Here is a 7,082-nt window from a genome sequence, read left to right on the forward strand (position 1 = left end):
AAAAAAAAAAAAAAAAAAAAAAAAACGAAAGGTAAAGGCCTCACAAGTTTATTTCACTTGTATAGACAGTATACAACATAATATAACAGCTGTTCTATGGTTATCTATTCTGCATGTGTGATACTGTTTATTACACAATGTTTTTATTTCTTTGCATTTAGGGTCTTTATAGAGGTGCTAAAGGTAATGAGATGCGTCTTGGCATATGTTCAAGAACCAATGATGTTGTGGAGCCACTTTCAAAGCCCCAATGGTATGTTAAATGCAATAGTATGGCAAGGCAAGCCCTAACCAATGATGTTGCGGAGCCACTTTCAAAGCCCCAATGTTATGTTAAATGCAATAGTATGGCAAGGCAAGCCCTTGATGCTGTCGAGGACAAGAAGATTGAGATCATCCCGAAACAGTATGCTGCTGACTGGAAGTGGTGGTCTTACATATCTTCTTACCTTGCTTTGTAACGTGTTCACATCATAAGGAGTAAATACATACTGAAAAGCAGTGCAGAATATGGACCAGATGATGTCCTTGCCTGATGCAACTTACTTTCTTAAGGTTGTTCTGCACTGCTTTTTTGAAAAAGAGAGTTATTTTGGAAGTTTCTTGGTGGGTTATGACTTATAATCTGCCAGGCATGCTCCATTTAAGTTGCTTTTTGGCATATCTATTTTTGACATGTTATTCTATGCTTAAAAAACTGAGTATTTGGGTCTTAAACATCACAGATGGCTTGAAAACATTCGTGATTGGTGTGTCTCAAGGCAACTTTGGTGGGGTCACCGTGTCCCTGCATGGTATGTCACTCTGGAGGATGATGAGCTGAAGGAATTGGGTGCTTACAATGACCGTGACCACTGGGTGATTGCAAGAAATGAGGATGAGGCTCAGGAGGAGGCTAGTCGAAAATATAATGGGAAGAAGTTTCTCTTAAGTCAAGATCCTGACATGCTTGATACATGGTTTTCTTCTGGTCTCTTTCCATTAACAGTTTTGGGCTGGCCAGATGATACAGAAGATCTAAAGGCATTTTATCCGACTTCAGTTTTGGAAACTGGCCATGATATTCTATTTTTCTGGGTTGCTCGCCTGGTAATGCTAGGAATGAAGTTGGGTGGTGAATCTGGAGATGTACCTTTTAGAAAGGTAACTTGACCTTGCTCTATTATATCTTTAGAGCCATGTTATGATTATTTTTGTCCTAAGTTGCATAATACACAGCCTATAACTTGACGTTTGACTAAAGATTCAATATAATATTATAAGACAAATATTTGTTAACTACATAATATACTCAGTCTAAATATGACAATACCTTAAAGTTCAGGATTTATTCAGATGGTAGTTGCTCCTTTGCTCTAGCTCAAGTTAGACCTTCTCCCCATAAGAGTTTGGTGGAGATAGCCACAGAGGTTCTGGTTTCAAGAGATACTATTTGATGTGTAAACTACTAATAAAAAGATACATCTGTATGTTCAGATGAATGATGAAGGATGAATGGTTTCTTGTCAATGTTGAGCAGTAAGGGATAGATATCCTCAAGATATGACCAAAGGCTGTGTTTGTATTCTGAAATGATGGAAGTGAAACCAGAAAAGGTCCTTATGGTCTGTCACATAATCTCCATCTTTTTACCTGATGTTCACTCCATCAATAATATGCATACTTGAATTTGTGCAAGGCTCTTTTGTTGTGGCCACTGGGAAACTTCTCAGATACATTGTGGTGTGTTTACTTTCCATGACACCAGAAACATTTGGGAGCTACATTACCAGATGATCGTAAAACAAAGAAAGAACCTCTTTCCCCTAGTTTTCATTTTAAAACTCAAAAAATGGGGCCTAACTATTTCTTGCCCTTTATAAGTTTAGATCATGCCATTGACAGGGTTGAGGGTTATGGTGAGGAACTATGAATGCTCTTGCCCAATTTCAGTCTGGTGGCTGTAACATATTTGATATATGTGGTTGTGCCACAAGTACTAGTTAAAGCTGCTTGCATATATGTATACATGCATTTATGTATGCCAATTCTCTTTGGATCAAATGCCATCTCCATCTGTAAACAAGAGCTAGTGTGAGTTCATTAGTTCAATCCCATACAGATGCATAAGATCCTTTATTTGAACAACAGCTATAAAGCCTTAGTCCAAATGGGGTTGGCTATGGATTCGCAATAGACCAATAGGAGTCGACTATGCATAAGTTATTAAGTCATAAAAAAATGTAGTCAGAATATGGGAAATTTTTTTATTATTTTCTATATGGTGTACATTTTCCTGTGCAAATCTATTATAATAACTGAGGTGACGTGATCTGATTGAAGCACCTTAAACTCTATGTAGGTGTATTTGCATCCCATGATTCGTGATGCACATGGGCGCAAGATATTTAAGTCCTTGGGAAATGTCATTGATCCACTTGAAGTAATAGATGGGATATCCTTGGAAGGTCTTCATAAGATGCTAGTGGAAGGTAACTTAGATCCAAAGGAACTGACTGTTGCTAAAGAGGGACAGGTGAAAGACTTTCCTAATGGTATTCCCGAATGTGGTACGGATGCTCTCCGCTTTGCACTTATTTCTTACACAGCTCAGGTTCATTTCTTTACCCATCTTTCTATCACTTGTTTTTCTGTTTCCTTTAATTGAATTACTGATATAAGTAATCATTTTGTCTTGCAGTCTGATAAAATAAATCTGGATATCCAAAGAGTGGTTGGGTATCATCAGTGGTGTAATAAATTGTGGAATGCTGTACGATTTGCTATTAGCAAGTTTGGGAATGATTATGTTCTGCCCGCAAATGTAAATCCGGATAAATTGCCATTTAGCTGTCAATGGATACTCTCATTATTAAGCAAAGCCATATCCAAAACTGTTACGGCTTTGGAGTTGTATGAACTCTCAGATGCAGCAAGTACTGTGTATTCATGGTGGCAATACCAACTGTGCGATGTTTTTATTGAAGCAATTAAGCCTTTCTTTGCCGGGAATGATTCAGAGTTTGAGTCTGCGAGAAGTTCTGCTTGAGACACACTTTGGTTATGTCTTGACAATGGGTTGCGATTGCTTCATCCTTTTATGCCATATGTTACAGAAGAATTATGGTAGCGCCTTCCTTCATCAAGGGACCAAACAGTGATAGAATCAATTATGATGTGCAAGTATCCATCAATTGTAGAGGCAAGTTAGGTTTTTAATATAATGTTATTATTATTCTTTGTCCACGATTGATTCAATATTGTACAGATTCAATATAATATTATCACTAACTACTAGTTGTAGAGGTCATGTACTTTTTTAGTTTGAAAGCGAAAATTAGCCTATCGATAGGGTGAACCATTGGATGGTTCCTCCTCCCCTTGTAAGAGTAAGGTGGAGGGTGCAACTGTGGGTTCATACCAATAAAAAAAGAACGAAAGAAAGAGACAGATAAGGTAGACCATTAGATGGATGACTTAAATGTGGGGCTCGGCATTTGATGTATAGCGGGAAGGCTCTTTGAACCAAAAGTATTCAGTTAAATTTAATAAATTTTAAGAATAATTTTGACATGTAATATTGTTCTTGGTAATGAAGGGATTGCCCTCTCGCTACTCACACTTTCTTTTATAGTTCACTCTTTGATTCAAATAGTGACCAAGGATTTGGTGAAAAATTGATTTGCATGTTTTGCCATGAATCATGGCTTCTGGTTTATTGCTCCCTCCATCTCATATTGTTGGTCCTATTTAGAAACTTTACTTTTTTAAAGGAGCATCATTTGACACATTATCTTTTAAATATAAAATTTTAAGTTTTCAAAACTACCCTCCTCAATATAAACTTAAGTAAAGCCAAATGAAAAATGGGTCTAATAAATTAAAGGGTCTTTTAGGAAAGTTATAGAATTGTGATTATTAATTTATAAAGCAGACAGCATTTTTGGATATCTTAAATGAAGTAGAATACCAACACTATTGAATAGAGGGAAAGTATAATACACTGCATAAGCTGTTTGAAAAGGATATGATGGTAACTATTTGATTTATAATTCATATTATCAATCTTTTGATGGTCTTCATGTTATCTCAGGGCTGGAGAAATAAAAGGGTGGAATATGATATGGATCCTGTATATTTTGCAGTGAAATCTCTCAGGTCACTTGCAAATGAAAGACGTGAAAGGTACATGGAATCAATTTTTTTTTTTTTTTAAATTAAAAAAAAAAATTTCCTCTTCTTTCGTTTGTTTTTTGCATCGACTAATTATTCTTTTGCTTACCATTGCACTTTCCTTTTGTTAAGCAAAACTAAAATTCTCAATTTCAAAAAAAAAAAAAAGGTAGAATACTAATTAGAGAAAGAGTCTGGGATATAGTATGCCAGGTTTATCCAAATGGCAAAGCCTTGACGTAATTAATGCCTAGAACTGAAAACATCTAATTCCAAAAGGTCAAGGAGGATCCCATTTAGGACACCAAACTGAAAGCTTAAAAAGGATGATCTTGGAAACAGAACTCTGTAGAAATGAGGATCAAATGTGAATTGTGGGATTGGATGCAATGATTGAAATCAATATCTCATGAGGAAAAAAAAATGATAGGAGAAGAAAGGAAAAAGTACTCCATTTTTTCTCTTTTGTAATTGAGGGAAAGTGGTGGCAAAAGTAATCTAGACAAGGCTCTAAGAGGCACTTCTAGTTCTACCTTGTTCTTAACCCATGACCTCTCCCACTTTTGCAGGGTCTAGGAGAGGTCATATGAGATAAATTTCACACTAATGAAATTGCCAATGAGCAGTAACTCAAATGGTTTCTCCAATCATAAATAAGGAGTAGAGGGTGAGGTTGTGGGTTCACAACTCATTAACTGCATAACTTACAATAAAAATAATTTCATACTAATCAAATTGAGTTCTGGTGAAATTCAAATTTTCCTTTTCCATCTTTCTGATCAAATAGAATGTCTGTAAATGTAAATTTGTGTAAGTTTGTGTTAATTTTTATCTAAATTTGTCGTTAATGAGCTTTAGCTCAATTGACATCTCTTCACCTTGCAAGTGCTAGGTGCATGTGTAACTTCTTACCTATAAAAAAATAAAATAAAATAAAAAAACTGAATTTTTCTGATTAAAAATTTTTACATTACAAGATTCCCTAATTCTGGCTATGATTCTTCTGTCTTCAGGTGAGCAGCTTTTGTGCTTTGCAGAGATTCAGAATTTGCAGAGATTATTAAAAGCCATGAACTGGAAATTATTACTCTTGCCAATTTATCATCTTTGAGGGCATGTCACATATGTAATATGTTGCTCTTAAAGTAGCTCTTGTATATTCATGTTTGAGGCATTACTTATATAAAAAAGATACATTCACACACGCACACATACATACACACCCATTTCAGACATGCTTTATGGATTCTTAGTTGCCAAACTTCTTCTACATATTGAAGTTCTCAATCCATGGACAAGATGATGTTTTCTGATTTGCTTTGTCTGCCTTTGTATTGTATGTCTCATTTTAGTGAAGTCTTTGTAGCCATGTGGTTACATATGTGTCTTTGTATTAAAATGCTCCTGAGAAGTTATTCTGTTGATGTCTGTCTATCCATTTAGTTGGGTGAATAAACTTTTTATCATATGATTGAATAAGATACTGAAGTTGACCATTAGCATTTGTTTAGTTGGGGTGATTATTGGGGGATGGAAAACTAATGAGGGAAAAGGGGAGGGAAATCCTATTTTTTATGTTTTTGGTAACCAGGGGAGAAGGGGGTGGATTTTGGTGGGGCCTGGGTGTGTTTTTCCCGGGCCCACCAAAAATGAATCCTCCCAATATGGGGAGAGAATGGGGAGGAAATCGGGTTGATGGGAAATGACTAATAATTTTATTTGATGGTAAGTAATTTTTTTTTTTTTAATAATTACAAAGAAATTATAATGTAGAAAGGGCATAAAAGTAAATTTATAAAAAAAAAAACATTTTCCATCCTCACTTTTCTTCTCGACTAAACAAAAGATATTCTATCCCTCCACTTTTCCATCATTCTAACAAAACACACAAGGGAAAACTTAATTTTTTTTATCCTTCCACTTTTTCATCTTCTCCGTTTTCCATTCATCCACTTTTTCATCATACCAACCAAACAAAGCCTTATGCTGTGTGACTATATTAATTCTTGCTTTTGAATGGAGGCCAGTGTTGCATATTGCTAATTCATTTCCTCTGATTAAAATACTTCTCTAATGTGAAATAAATATTATACAGGTAATCAGTGAGAATGATGTGACTACGGCTGGATGTGCTGTATCTGTTGTAAATGAAAACCTTTCTGTTTATCTTGAGCTTCAACGAACTCTTTCTCCAAAGGTAGAATTTGAAAAGTAAGGTGAAAAGTGGATGAGATTCAAAAGTAAGATTTTGCTGGAAATTTCTTTGATATTTATCTCTCTCTAAACTTGGTGGTGGATTTTAAGTGGCACTTCTGATTAACAAGTAGAAATTAGAAAAAACAATAAGAAATGGTGTAAAGTTTGGGAACGCATAAAATGCTTCAAAACATTATGCAAAAGATTTTGTATCAAAGAAAGGCAAAATTCTACATTCTTTAGGCAAAATAAATAAATAAATAAAGAGGCAAAATTTGTTGGCTTTTGTATATTGTGTATGAGACTCATTAATTTCACCTATTGCTATTAAGCAAACTTATTTATAAGCATCTACTGAACTGAATTTGTTTCACCTCTGATCAAAGTATATCTATTACAATAGATCCTGGATTTTAAACTTTTAATTAGGTATTTATTTGTCCTGTACACTGCATGGTATAGGCATTTTGTTACAATCAGTGTACAGTTCATATGGAGAAATGAAATATGGTTGGGATAATGCCAACATACTTAGAATCTGGGTTCAGGATGTAAAAGACCATGAATTATATTGGATTTGTTCTTCATGTCAAGAAGTTTGTGTGAAGTGATATTGCCCAATTTTATTATATTCTGAATAAGATTTCTTTCTAATTGTTACTTTTATATGTGGTTTTTAAGCAGATAAATAACTTGTATACGGCAAGTTTTTATATCAAGGCTTATATTATTAT

General features: G+C 34.8%; 1 pseudogene; it reads left to right on the plus strand.

Moving 5' to 3' along the window:
* The first annotated feature begins 84 nt into the window (after positions 1-84).
* On the plus strand, positions 85-6,609 carry LOC112017934 (valine--tRNA ligase, mitochondrial 1-like; annotated as a pseudogene).
* The last annotated feature ends 473 nt before the right edge of the window (positions 6,610-7,082 follow it).

Source organism: Quercus suber, unplaced genomic scaffold, assembly GCF_002906115.3.
Source record: "Quercus suber isolate HL8 unplaced genomic scaffold, Cork oak 2.0 scaffold_261, whole genome shotgun sequence".
Lineage (NCBI taxonomy): Eukaryota > Viridiplantae > Streptophyta > Magnoliopsida > Fagales > Fagaceae > Quercus > Quercus suber.